Source organism: Schistocerca americana, chromosome 7, assembly GCF_021461395.2.
Source record: "Schistocerca americana isolate TAMUIC-IGC-003095 chromosome 7, iqSchAmer2.1, whole genome shotgun sequence".
Classification (NCBI taxonomy): domain Eukaryota; kingdom Metazoa; phylum Arthropoda; class Insecta; order Orthoptera; family Acrididae; genus Schistocerca; species Schistocerca americana.
Genome location: NC_060125.1, coordinates 112,183,955 through 112,196,930, shown reverse-complemented (window position 1 = coordinate 112,196,930; position 12,976 = coordinate 112,183,955). Strand labels below are relative to the sequence as shown.

Genomic DNA, 12,976 nt, shown 5'->3' with positions numbered 1-12,976 from the left:
TGCGAGACCACCGCGCCCGGCGCACCTTGACACAGTCACATTGATTAAGTATCTAGGTGTAATGTTGCAAAGTGATATAAAATGGAATGAGGGCTCCAGGTTGGTAGAAAGGAAGGTAAATGCCCAACATCATTATATTGGGAGAATTTTGGGAAAATGTGGCTCACCCATAAAGGAGGTGGCATATAGAATGCTAGTGTGACCCACTCTTAAGCATTGTCTAGTGTTTGGGAACCCCACCAGGTCATACAAAAGGAAAGCATTTAAACAATTCAGAGTTGTGCTCCAAGATTTGTTACCAGTAGGTTCAGCCAGCATGCAAAATGCTTTGTGAACTCAAACAGGTGTCCCTGGTTGGGGCCTGGTTGGAAGATAATGCTCCTTTCGCAAGGCACTATTGTGAAAATTTAAAGAACCTGCATTTGAGGCCGACTACATATCATGAACATACATTTCATGTAAGGACCGTGAAGATAACATGCAAGGAATGGGGTCCATACAGAGGCGTTTAGACAGTCATTTTTCCCTTTCTTTGTTTGCAAGTAGAACAGGAAAGGAAATGACTAGTAGTGGTAGAAGTTACCCTTTGCCATGCACCGTTCAGTGGTTTGTGGAGTACGTGTGTAAATGGAGATGTAGGAACAATAATAACAATTTATGCATTTTCACTGGTATTTCAATAAATTTAGGGAACATTGCTCAATAAGCACAATTTCAGTGTTGTTTTAGTTAGTAATATCTGTTTGCTTTGTTTCAGTAAGGACACATTTTTCATCTAAAAATGTTGAGGGAATAAAATCATAGCATAAGATACATTGAGCTACTCTTCTGTTGCCAAACTTCTCACACTTTTGGTCATTTCACACTTATGTGGCTGTCAGGTCAACAGTGCCATTACACAGTTGTTGGGAAGCACATTGTATGTGACATTTCATACGTGCCTGGCAAATGTCATGTCCAATTAAAGGGAACAAGGCTGCTGTGGTATTGCTGTGGGAATCCCAAGGCTACACCTACCTGCTAGTGACAGCAAATCAAACTTGCCAATGGAGTGGGCCTTTGTTGGCATTCACATCTAGTTGTGTTTGACAATTGCTGTTCCACTCTTTGCTGCTTGTGCGTTCTCATTTGAATTTATACTTGTTCCAACACGTCTTAACCATTTTTATCATAGTGGAAGTAAACACAGATCTAATAATTACGTTAGCACATGATCAACCCATTATATGGGACAAAAATCGTGGACATTGTAATGATGGAATATTTACAAGACTTGCTTATTTAAAGATATTCAAAAATGGTTTTGAAGGGATGCTGGATGAGTATTTGTTTTATTAAATATAATGCATAAAATTTCCATTTTTAATGCTTTGTTGACACATTAAATCTTAGAATACTGTCAGTTAATTGAAAAAGGTGGTGTTAAAAAATAATCCATCATCATTATTTAGGATATTTAGGATAGTATCTTCTAAAATTCCCTTTTGCACGCATTAACATCTAATCTTACTTTGAAACCCAATAATGAACAGAGTATCCTCTGTGTTGTAAGAGTCTCACACGAGAGTCTGTTACAATAACGAAATTGTGTAAAACCACACAGTCCTTAACAATATCAACTGCAAAATCAGGATCCAAGTTTATTGCTCCATTTGTTGATTATTATTCCAAATGTACATTCTATGTACCTTTCTGCCCTCTAGTTATAGATTCTTTTTACAGTTTTCAACTGATTCCAACGAATGGTTGCAGAACGGGTTTGTGCAGGCCCTTTTTGCATTGAATTCAATGCTTTATTCTTACATGAACATTTTCAAAAGTTTGCGCACTCATCCTAAAATAGTTGAAACATTTTTCACAACCATTTCTGAAGTTGTCAATAAGAACGCCCTAACATCATGTTTTCTCAAGTTGATTGGATGACCCCATTGCATCCTATTTGTTTTTCTTTCTTCAGGCATCAATGCAAGATCATCCACACTAGTAATTTACTGTGATACTTTTGCTTAATTCTATGCCAAATGTTATCATCAGTACAGGTTGTTCCTGTGTCCTTTACATAGCAGCCATTTTGATGTGAACAGTGTCTACATGATAGCCCTTCCCCCAACACTGTTAGCCCAGCAACTGGATAAGTGTGAAATGACTCTTTCTTCACTACTCTTCTGTCTTTGATCTAGGCCTGGTGCTGCCATCCAGCACAAAATGGCAAATCATCCACAAAACACAGATATGTTACTCTGTTAAGCCTGTCCTTTTATATTCATGAGGGCTATACCCTGGATCACTGTGAAAATACTCAGTGTAATGACTCTTCTCCATTTAATATTCTCCATTACTCTGTCCAAATTTTTCAAAGAAAATTAATCACAATGATATTTCAAATCATATAGACATATTCACCATTACTCCCTCTCAAAGAAACTTGCTCTATACAGAAATACCAAGTGAGCTTGCACATTGGTTAGCACACTGGACTCGCATTCAAGGGAACTATGATTCAAACTCGAGTATGGCCATCCAGATTTAGATTTTCTGTAATCTCCATAAATCACAACAGGCGAATGCCAGGATGATTGCTGTGAGCAGGGCATGATCAGTATCCTTCCCCATCATTTTCTAGTCTGAGCATGTACTCCGTGTCTGATGATTTTGCTGTTTGATGGGACATTAAACTATAATCTTCCTTGGTACACTGAAATATTTCAGTAAACTTCAAAATGGTTGTATGTCCTCTTACAACTAATAGTAACACAAGTTAACATTCAGCACTCAAAATTTACAATACTATATTGGCCACATTTGAAGTTTCATCTAAAGATCGCAATATAATGGAGCTTTTATAAAAACAATTTTTTTAAAATTTACAGGTGCACAAGAAATAGGAAACAAATTCAGTATACTTTCTCATTTGCAGTAGTTCACTTACAGAACTCATCACTCTTCCATTACCTGAATTTACTCGCTTGGCAAGAAATTAATTTAATAAAATAATAGGCACGATTCAGCTAGTTGGGAAGAAAACATAAACAAATAATGTGGCATTACATTTCAAGTAGTATTTACAGTATTGTATTAATATGTATCACCTGCTTGTCTTTAGGCAAATTTCATTTTAGATTTTGGATAGACCAAATGGTATGTGTTTGGACTTAGTGTCTCTGGCACAAGGTTAGATCCCCTGTAAATTTCAAAAAAATTTTGGTATCTTTTTGTAAACTGATTTGGACTTTTTGTTCCTCCCTCTTAACAAAAATGAGACCTCTAATTTCAAATTCTGCTGGTTTTATTATTTTATCATGTCTTTTCTTCCTTGCTTCTCCCAATTTCTAACAGCTTTTTGTTGTTTGAAGTCTTTCTTTAGGCTACCTCTAAGTGGAAAATGAATTATCTTGATTAACAAGTGTTGCACTGACTCACTACTTCATATGGCGCCAATCTAGTACACTCATGTACTTTACTGTCCATGACATCTTCAAAGCACATGAAATATTTACCCCATACATTGTGCTAACTACTACAATATACCTGCAATGATGTCCTAATCCCCTCAGTACATCTTTCCACAGGATTAATAGATAGTTGGTGAGCCAAAAAGTATTTCATTTCCACACCATGGTCTTCCATGCTTTGTTTCCAAATTTGTGAGGTGAACTAAATACTATTGTCAGACAATATTGCCCTAGTCCTTCCAGTATTTATAAGATAGCCATGTTCCATCTTTCTCCAGACTTCTTCAGCTGTAGCTTTGAAAATATGTTCAGTACAAGCAAATACATATTTCCAGTTATTTTTGTAGCAGATAGTGGGTCATAAAAACTCATCAGTGCCAGTTTCTAAACATATACAGAAAATGCCATTGCATTCATGTGTGTGTGTGTGTGTGTGTGTGTGTGTTTTCTATTTTTGAGAAAGGCCTTGTTGGCTGAAAGCTTATTTTATGACAGTCTAATTGCTGTGCATATCTGTGACTCAGTATCTCCACTATATGGTGAGTAGCAACTTTCCTTTTCATAATATTGTTACATTCCATCTTTGATTAATTCCTAAACCTCTTTTGATGAAACACTGAATGTTTGATATTACAGTTGCTCACTTTCACGTTTCTTACATTTGTAGCAGAACTAGACTCATTCATTTATTTTCTTTACCATTGTTAGTAATAACTACTTCCTTCAGCTATGTTGGCATTATCTGTATCCTGCATGCCTGTATCTTAAACAAGTGTAATCTAACAAAATATCCACAGACTTCTCAGGACAACAGATTTCCTTTTTTTTTGAATAACCTTGTCTCCTTGTAAAGAATATTTTATGATGCACTGTATAGAACTTCTCAACTATCGTGTAATCTGCCTTTCCTTAATAAGACTTCATCAATCTTGGGAATACATCCACATTCAGGAAACTCCACAACTGTTCCAAAATATGCACTATTTCCTCTTCATATTTAACTCTCTTCAAATAATGTATTGTCAGATGCTCAAGTGATACCCTGTCTTTCATTCTTTCTTCCAGACCGAAAGGTAATGTCAACAAAGCATCTAGAGCTACGTTTTCTGATACTGATGTGATGGATTTCTGTATAAAACTATTGAATAAATAACAGAGATCTTAATAATCACTCACAGTTTTATTTACAATTCATCAAGAAAATAAATGTTTTGAGATTAAGTAAAAATGTGTGAAGCGCACAAAATATGAATGTCTTACCCCATCATAAGTGTCTTTTACAATATAAAATATTTGTCTACTTGTTTAATACTGTTTACCATTTTGTTCATTTTCACTTTTGGATGTGCATCTAAATATCTGTGCATATTTCTGACAATGCTCTGCATGTATGACATATCAGGGACATGACCTGCAGTGTTGATTTCATTGTCTAGTTGTGATCTTTGCTCACATTGATGTGATCTTTTGAGCTCTGATTGACCTCCAAATTGTTTTTGTCCATCATAATCTACTGTAAAATCAAACAATGGAAAATCTAGTATGGAATAATGACTATATTATGAAAAGGATAGTTGTTACTCACCAATTGTGGAGATGCTGAGTCACAGATAGGCACAACAAAAAGACTGTCAAACAAAGCTTACAGTCTAATAGACCTTCATCAGAACTAGACAGCTCTCTCTCTCTCTCTCTCTCTCTCACTCTCACTCACTCACTCACACACACACACACACACACACACACACACACACACACACACACACACACACACACAAGCAAACACATCTCACTCACTCATGACCACAATTTCTGACTGCCAAGGCCAGACTGCGAACAGCAGTGCATGGTGGGAGAAGCAAGCTGGACAGTGGGGGCAAGAAGGAGGGTGGGGCAGGGAGGGGGAGGGATAGCCAGGATAGGTGAGGGGGATGTTAACATACTGTTCCTGTGTTGTTGCTTGGCTCATGGAATCCCACCAATGGCCTTACCATCAGACTACCCATTCCGGCTGCTACCCCTCCTTCCACAATCAGTGGGTAATGATAAAGCGTTGTGGCAGAGTTTCTAGGTGGATGAATCTGACAGATGGTGGAGTCTTTCTGCCAAGTAATCCTTTTTGTTCGAAACAACAATGGTAGACCCTTTGTCAGCAGGTAGAATTGTAAGGTCAGGATCAGTCTTTAGGCAGTGGATTGCTGTTCTTTCTGGGGATGTAAGGTTAACTTGCACATTGAAGATTTTTAGAGTTATGGTGACGCTGGATTCAGGGTTAAGAAGTTCTGGAAAGTTAACAGGGGGTGATTTGGGGACAGTGGGGGTGGATCACAGTTGGGTGGAGGAGTGAACTGAGTCAGGTGACGTCCAACAGTGCTCAGAGACTGAGTGTGATTGGTAGGGTTGGTGGCGAAAATGTGTTTCCATTGTAGTGACTGGGTGAAGGGGAGAATGTGTAACAAGTCCTAGATGATTGAATTTTGCATTGGGCAAAAGATGAGGATTTTGGAAAGGACTGGTACTTCTGTGGGGCTAAGGATTTTGAAGGGAAGGTTCACAGCAGTGTTTCGGTCTGTTTAGGTTCTGGATTCTGTGTGATGGATGCAGGGAGTTTCTGAGGGTAGGATAGATGTGGTAGGTATGCAAGGCAGGGTTTGTCAGCTATAAGGGGATGTGGGTTTGGTTTGGAGATTGTTGTAGAGCTGGTGGATAGTGGTGTGTATTGGGTAATATGTATTGAACCGGGGACCTAGAAGTGATGGAGAGGCTTCATCCCACCATAGCCCTCAGTGGTTGACAACCCCACAACAGGCCGCAGCAGTCCACCCACCTCACCGCCGCCCCCCACCGAACCCAGGGTTATTGTGCAGTTCGGCCCCCAGTGGACCCCCCCTCCCCCCCCCCCCCCTCCCCCAGGAAATTTTCACCCCAGTCGAGTATAAACCCAATGTTCGCGTGGTAGAGTAATTGTGGTGTATGCATACGTGGAGACAGTGTTTGTGCATCAATTGCCAACATAGTGTACCTGAGGCGGAATAAGGGGAACGAGCCCGCATTCACTGAAGCAGATGGAAAACCGCCAGACTGGCTGGCACACCAGACCTCAACACTAATCCGCCCGGTGGATTCATACCAGGGAGGGACCGGCATGCCTTCTCGCTCTGGAAGCAGCGTGTTAGACCATGTGGCTATATGGGCAGGGTGGTGGATAGTGGTACTCAAAGGCAGGAGTAGGATGGAGAGTATTGTTATTATTATTATTATTATTAGTTTTTTTGGTGGCATTATGCATACTGTTCTAGTTCCTGGAGGGCAAGAGTTTCAGTATGTGGTATGGGATCCGAGAATTTGGGATTGCATAGCAGGAGAATTTCATGGATGGAGAGGAAGTATTGCAAGGAAATTTGGCCCTAATTGACATGGTTTTGCAGGCTATGTTGGTGAGGGTAAAGGACTGGTGGAATCTGAGCAGATTGAGGTCATTGCAGAAGGATGGGTTGCAGCTGGAGATTGGTAATTTGATGGTAAGGCCATTTGGGGGGGTTCCATGATACAAGCAGAAACAAATGAACAGTATGTTACTGTCCTCCATCACTAGCCTGCTAGTCCACCCCTTCCCTGCCCCTGCCTCCAGCTTACCCCCACTCCCCAGTTTTCTGCTCCCATCACACACTGCTGCTCACAGTCTGACCTTGGCAGCCAGCAACTGTGGTTGTGTGTGTGTGTGTGTGTGTGTGTGTGTGTGTGTGTGTTTTGTCTAATTCTGTTGAAGGCCTGTTTGACTGAAAGCTTTGTTAGGCAGTCTTTTTCTTGTGCCTATATGCAACTCAGCATCTCTGATATATGATAGAAACAACTACCCTTTTCATAATATTGTCATAATCTGCTGCAATAAATTCATCCACAGTTTCCATTTATTATTTTATTTATTAAGTAAGCATCATTAAAACACGACAGTTTTGTCAACACTGAAGACATCTTTTGTGATATATGGTACAGTATTGAAGGCAACATGGACTGCAATCAACCCACAGTTGTAGCTGGTAAAACTTAGTTAAATTCAACTCAAGAGATTTGTATAGTGCTAAACACTAAGCAAACTACAGTCCAGAGATGATGTAAGCGCAGAGTGAGGGATAAAGATAGATAGAATAAGAGAAATGGGGAGCAAAATTTATATGCACTTGAAAAAGTGCTAATGTATCGATGTGTTAGCTCTTCCTTTAATTGTTTGAGGCTCTCTTTAAAGAAGGAATGATTAGTACTTCACACATACTCTGCAACCTGCACAGAAACAATTGTCTTGGCTTTATCTGCTTTGAAGTACAATTGCATTAGTTTGTGTGAGTGAACATTGAAGGACTAACACATCAGCAACTTACACACACCATCACAGCCAGTAGAATACCATAATTCATTTCATCCTCTTATGATGTTATATGTCTTGCGTTCAGTAACTCTTAATTTTGTAATGTTACTGACCTGTTTGATTCCTCCTAAGTCTTAAGGAATTTTATCAACCAAATCTTCTTCCAATGTCTGTGATTCAATCAGTAAATAATGATGTATTTATTTATCTTTATTGATCCAAGGATCATCTCACAGTGGCGTAGGATTTGTGAAGGTAATACAGTGCCAATCAATAAGCCAAAATATAACACACAGCATACAAAACATGATTTAAGAGTATATGACTGGTAACCTATGAGGATAGGATAAGTGTTTGGCTATTGCCCATGTTAAAGAATTTTTCAGACATTTGCCATAGTGATCGAGAAAAACTATGCAAAATTCAAAGCCGGGTGACTAGACAGAGCAGTTCCATCCTTCCAGATATGAGGTCAGCGTCCTAACAGCTGCACTGCATCATTTAGTAATTCTCTATTGTATAATATTCCTTCATTTACACACAAATTGTTTCAGGTAACGTGCTGAATGATACATAGTTTCCTTCTTCACTGCCCACACACTGAGACCACCTGCTTATGACTCCTGGACTGCTTCCGATCACTTGCAATGTAAAACATAGTTCCACTCTTCAACTCTTCAGTGCTGCTCACACTAAGACACCCACTGATGATTCCTCAAGTGTGTCCCTTGCCTCAATTCCAGACTCCACACTCATCTGGCTACCTGAAAAACTAAGGCAACAACTATTACTGTCATGCGTTATACATCCTGACTTATGATTCTTGTGAAAGAAGTAAACCATAATCATGTAATGAGATGTGACAAGGTGCTGTAGTATATGATATTGTAATGTCCATGTTATTCTGATTACAGTGCAAAGTTCCTTTGGACATGCAATTGTGAGTAGGGACTACCATCACCTGAAGAATGGAATGATGACAATGAAAATTTGTGCTGGATTACCCGCTTGTCACGAGTGGTCGCCATACCGTTGGGATATCTGTGCATGATTCACAGTCAGACCCAAACTTCCATATGTCACCAGCCACATGTCTAGGACCTGTACTCATACAATCATTATATGTATTCCCATACAGGTCAAACATTATACTTGAAAGTCTCTTTCTCAGTATCTATAGATAAATACAATATTGCAGTGCCTGTGTTATTCCAATTACGATGCAAAGTTCCTTTGGACATGCATGTTCAAAGGAACAGGCACTGTGGCAACCACAGCCATTATGAAACACCTCAAATGAATTCACAGTTGCGAGTAGGGACTACCATCAGCTGTAGAATGGAATGACGACAATGAGAATTTGTGCCAGACCGGGACTCAAACCTGGATTTCCTGCTTATCACAGGATAAGTTATTATTCTTATGGCCCTTTTCTGCAGTGTAAAAACTGTCTCCATGTTTTGTGCCTTCAATCCCAGAAAATAATCTCATAGCCAACAACTGTGGTGGAGACATAATATATCACCACAACACATTTGCTGTTACAAACTGATGCTGACACTCTTAGAGTATTTGCTACACAATCTATAGAGTAATCATCTATGCTTAAAGTGACAGAGTTACTTTCTCTCTTTATGCTGAAGTGCATATTGTTTGTTTTATTTGTGTTCAACATTAATTTATTACACACTGCTCAGCTGCAAACATCATTGAGGCTTCATTTGCTTTTTTTACTAGGAGTTCTGAAGGTTTATCAGTGACTAGGATGTTGCTGTCATTGGCAAAGAGAACTTTCTCCCCATGTCTTACACTGTCCGGCCAGTCATTGATACACGCTGAAGATGATGATAAGAATTATAGTAATGATCCTTGTGGCTTTTGTTTTTAATTTAATGAGCCTTGTAAAGCAATAACTTTACTTTCGTGGTTATATAGAATACACACTCTATTTAATTCAACAAGTTAGGCATGTATGTAATCAGTTAACATGTGCTTTATGTGCGTTGAAGGAACTCCAGTGAATGATTATTTACAGTTAGAATAAAAGAAAAGTGAATGTTGTAAGGTTGTACAATTAAAACTCTCAGAATTGTCAACAGAGAGAACTTTGATAGTTTAAGTCAACAAATGAAAGGTTTATAAGTTGGCATGTGTAGCTTTGCTTGGTTGTCATCTTTCGAATCAGTTGTGTACTGTAAAATGGGCTTACAACCTAAAACATAGGTGATGAAAAATAAATAAAAATGTGAAACAAGGCAAAAATTAGTACATTTAGGTAATGCTATATACAACAATTATAAAAGCTACTCACTAGAATTTGGACACATTAAGTTGCAGACAGGCACAATTGAAAGACTTTTACACTCAAAGCTTTTGGTAAAGCCTTTTTTTCAGAAAAGAAGGGGAAACACACACACATCCACACAAGCAAGCACAGCTCAGACTCACATGACTGCTATCTCTGGCAGCTCTAGCCAGGCTGCAGGTGCAATGTTGAAAAATGAAAGCAGCAAGTGGCACTATGGTATGGAAGGGGAGTGATAGATAGAGTACAGGTGGGAAGAGAGAAAAATGCTGCCTGGGAAGGTGTGCATTGGGTGGATGTGGGAGAGGGGGGGCGGGGGGGGGGGGGGGGGGGGGGCAGTAAAGGAGGGAAGCAGAGAGGGAAAAAGATTGGTGGGTACATTGGCTGAGAGCAAGCACAATGAGAGTAGGGGGTGTGAGTTGTGGGGAGGTTATACGACAAAAGGAATGGAAACAGTTGGGTGGGGGAACAGTGGGTCATTGTAGGTTGAGGCTGTGAAAGTTTTGGGAGCGGAGAATGTGTATGGTAAATCCCATTTGCACAGTTCAGAAAAGATAGTGGTTGAGTGGTTGGATCCAGATGGCCTGGGTTGTGTAGCAGGCGCTAAAATCAACTATGGCCACTGATTGGCAGTGGCCATTCCTCCTGCTGGACAGCTGGTTTGTAGTCATACCAATATAAAAAGCTGTGCAGTGAATACAGAAGAGCTGGTATGAGTATGTGACGTGGTTACTTTGATAGATGACTCAGCCTCCAATTGGATAGGACAAGCACGTCACAGGACTGAAATAGGAATTGTTGGGTGGGTGGATTGGGCAGGTCTCACTCAAGGGTCTTCCACAGGAGTGTGATCCTTGTGACAAGGGGCTGCAACCTGGAGTGGCATAAGGACAGATGAAGATGTTGTGGTGGGTGGCTGGGAGATTTAACACCACCTTAGGAGGGATGGGAAGCATCTTGGATATGATGTCCCTAATTTCATGGCCTGATGAGACATAATGAAAGTCCTGATGAAGGATGTGGTTCAGCTGTTCCAGTCCAGGGTGGTATTTGGTGTTGGTGGAGGTGCTCCTTTGTAGTTGGTTCTTGGAAATGGTGGGAGGCTGGGGGAAATCATTTTACAGGCAAAGCCTGTGGGTAGTGCCAAGTTGTGTGCGAGGCATTTTTTGGTGTAGAATGGATTTCAGCTGTCAAAATGCAGATATTTTTGGAGGTTGGTGTGTTTTATGTGAGAAAAGGTGTAGATGAAGCCATCAGAGAGGATAAGGTTAATGTCCAGAATGGTGGCATGCTGGGTTGAGGAGGAGCCAATGTAATGAATGAGAGAGAAGGTTTTGAGGTTGTGAAGGAATGATAGGGTGTCTTGACCCTGTGTTCAGATTATTAAGAGACCATCCTGAACCAGGCAATGAGTTTGTGGTGTTGGGAGGCTAGGAAGGTTCCCAAAAGATGGTCCATAAACAGACTGGTATAGGAAGGTGCCATGTGGGTGCCCTCAGTTTGCCACTGATTTGTTTTATGCCTTCCCTTCCAAGGAGAAGTAGTTGTGTGTTAGTATAGGGTTATTAAGGTGTATACAGTAGGTTTGGAGTCTGAAAGACATTGGGAGAGGTAGTATTCAATAATTGCAAGATCATGGGCATGAGAGATGTTGGTGTATAGGTAAGTGACATCAGTAGTGATGAGTAGGAATCCCGGAGGTAAAAGAGTGGGTTTGGTGGAGAGTCAGTGAAGGAAATGGTCGGTATCTTTGGTGTGGGAGTCTAGAATGTGGGTAGTTGATTGGAGGTGATGAGCAATGAGGGCCAAAAGTCTTTCAGCAGGAGCGCAATAACCAGCTACAATGTTTGGTTTTTAGATTTTGAGGAGCACGTGGAAGGCGGGTGTGTGTGGTGGCATGGGAGAAAGGGAGGCAAATGTACTCGGGGGAGAGATTCTGGGAAGGGCTTGAGGCTTTAAATGGGGATTGGAGGTTATATTGGACCTCTGGGATTGGATCACTGTGGCAGAGCTTGTAGGTGGAGGAGTCAGATAATTGGCAAAGGCCTTTCTCGAGGTAGTCACTAGTCATAGTGATAGTGAACATTAGGGTGCAGGTAGCATGTTTAGGTGAAGATCTGCTTTGTGGTTGTGCATGGCTCTCCTTTCCTCTACTGAAATGTTGTTCTTAGGAAGGGACTTGGGGAAGGAAGGTGACGTCACGTTGGAGGTAAGCAACTCCTGAGAAGTGACCGGAGGGTGGTTAGGTGGAAAGTGGAGGATTATGGTTGGGTAGTGGTATGAACTGGGAGAGAGCAGGGTTCAGTGTTGGGATTAGGTTGGTGTTGGAGGTGGAGGGATTGGTGGCAAAGAAGTGTTTCCATTGCAGGGATTTAGAGGAGAATAGGTCTTTGACAAGTCCAGTGTTGTTAAATTTGGATGTAAGGTAGAAGGTGAGGCCTTTGAAACTTCTGTGGACTGAGGATTCTGGTGGATAGCTTAACAGCAATGTTCTGGGACTATTTCAGCTCTAGATTTGGTGAAGTGTTGATAGGGATTTTTGGGGGATGTCACAAGTTGAAAAGATCAGTTAGGCAGGGTCTGGGTGCTATTAAGGGTTGGCAAGGTGGAACACTGTAGGTACGATAGGGGTGAGATAGTGGTGCCACAAGATGCAGTAGGATGTCAGCAAGTTGATGACGTATGGAGGTGGTGTCTGGAAGGCTTTTACAGCAGCTGAAGAGCAGGGGATTCAATTTCTGAGATGTAATGTATGTAGTATCATTGTTGGTATTCTAACAAGGGCTTTGTGTTTATTGATACATTGTACAGTATTTCACCAAGTACAAACAGTTGAATCAATTAGAAATATAT

The 12,976-nt window shown here is 40.6% G+C and overlaps 1 protein-coding gene across 1 annotated transcript in view; it reads left to right on the top strand.

The window, feature by feature from the left end:
- LOC124622752 (ras-specific guanine nucleotide-releasing factor 2-like) overlaps positions 1–12,976 on the top strand; it is an 898,440-nt gene that overhangs the window by 492,137 nt on the left and 393,327 nt on the right. The gene's annotated exons all lie outside the window — the stretch shown is intronic.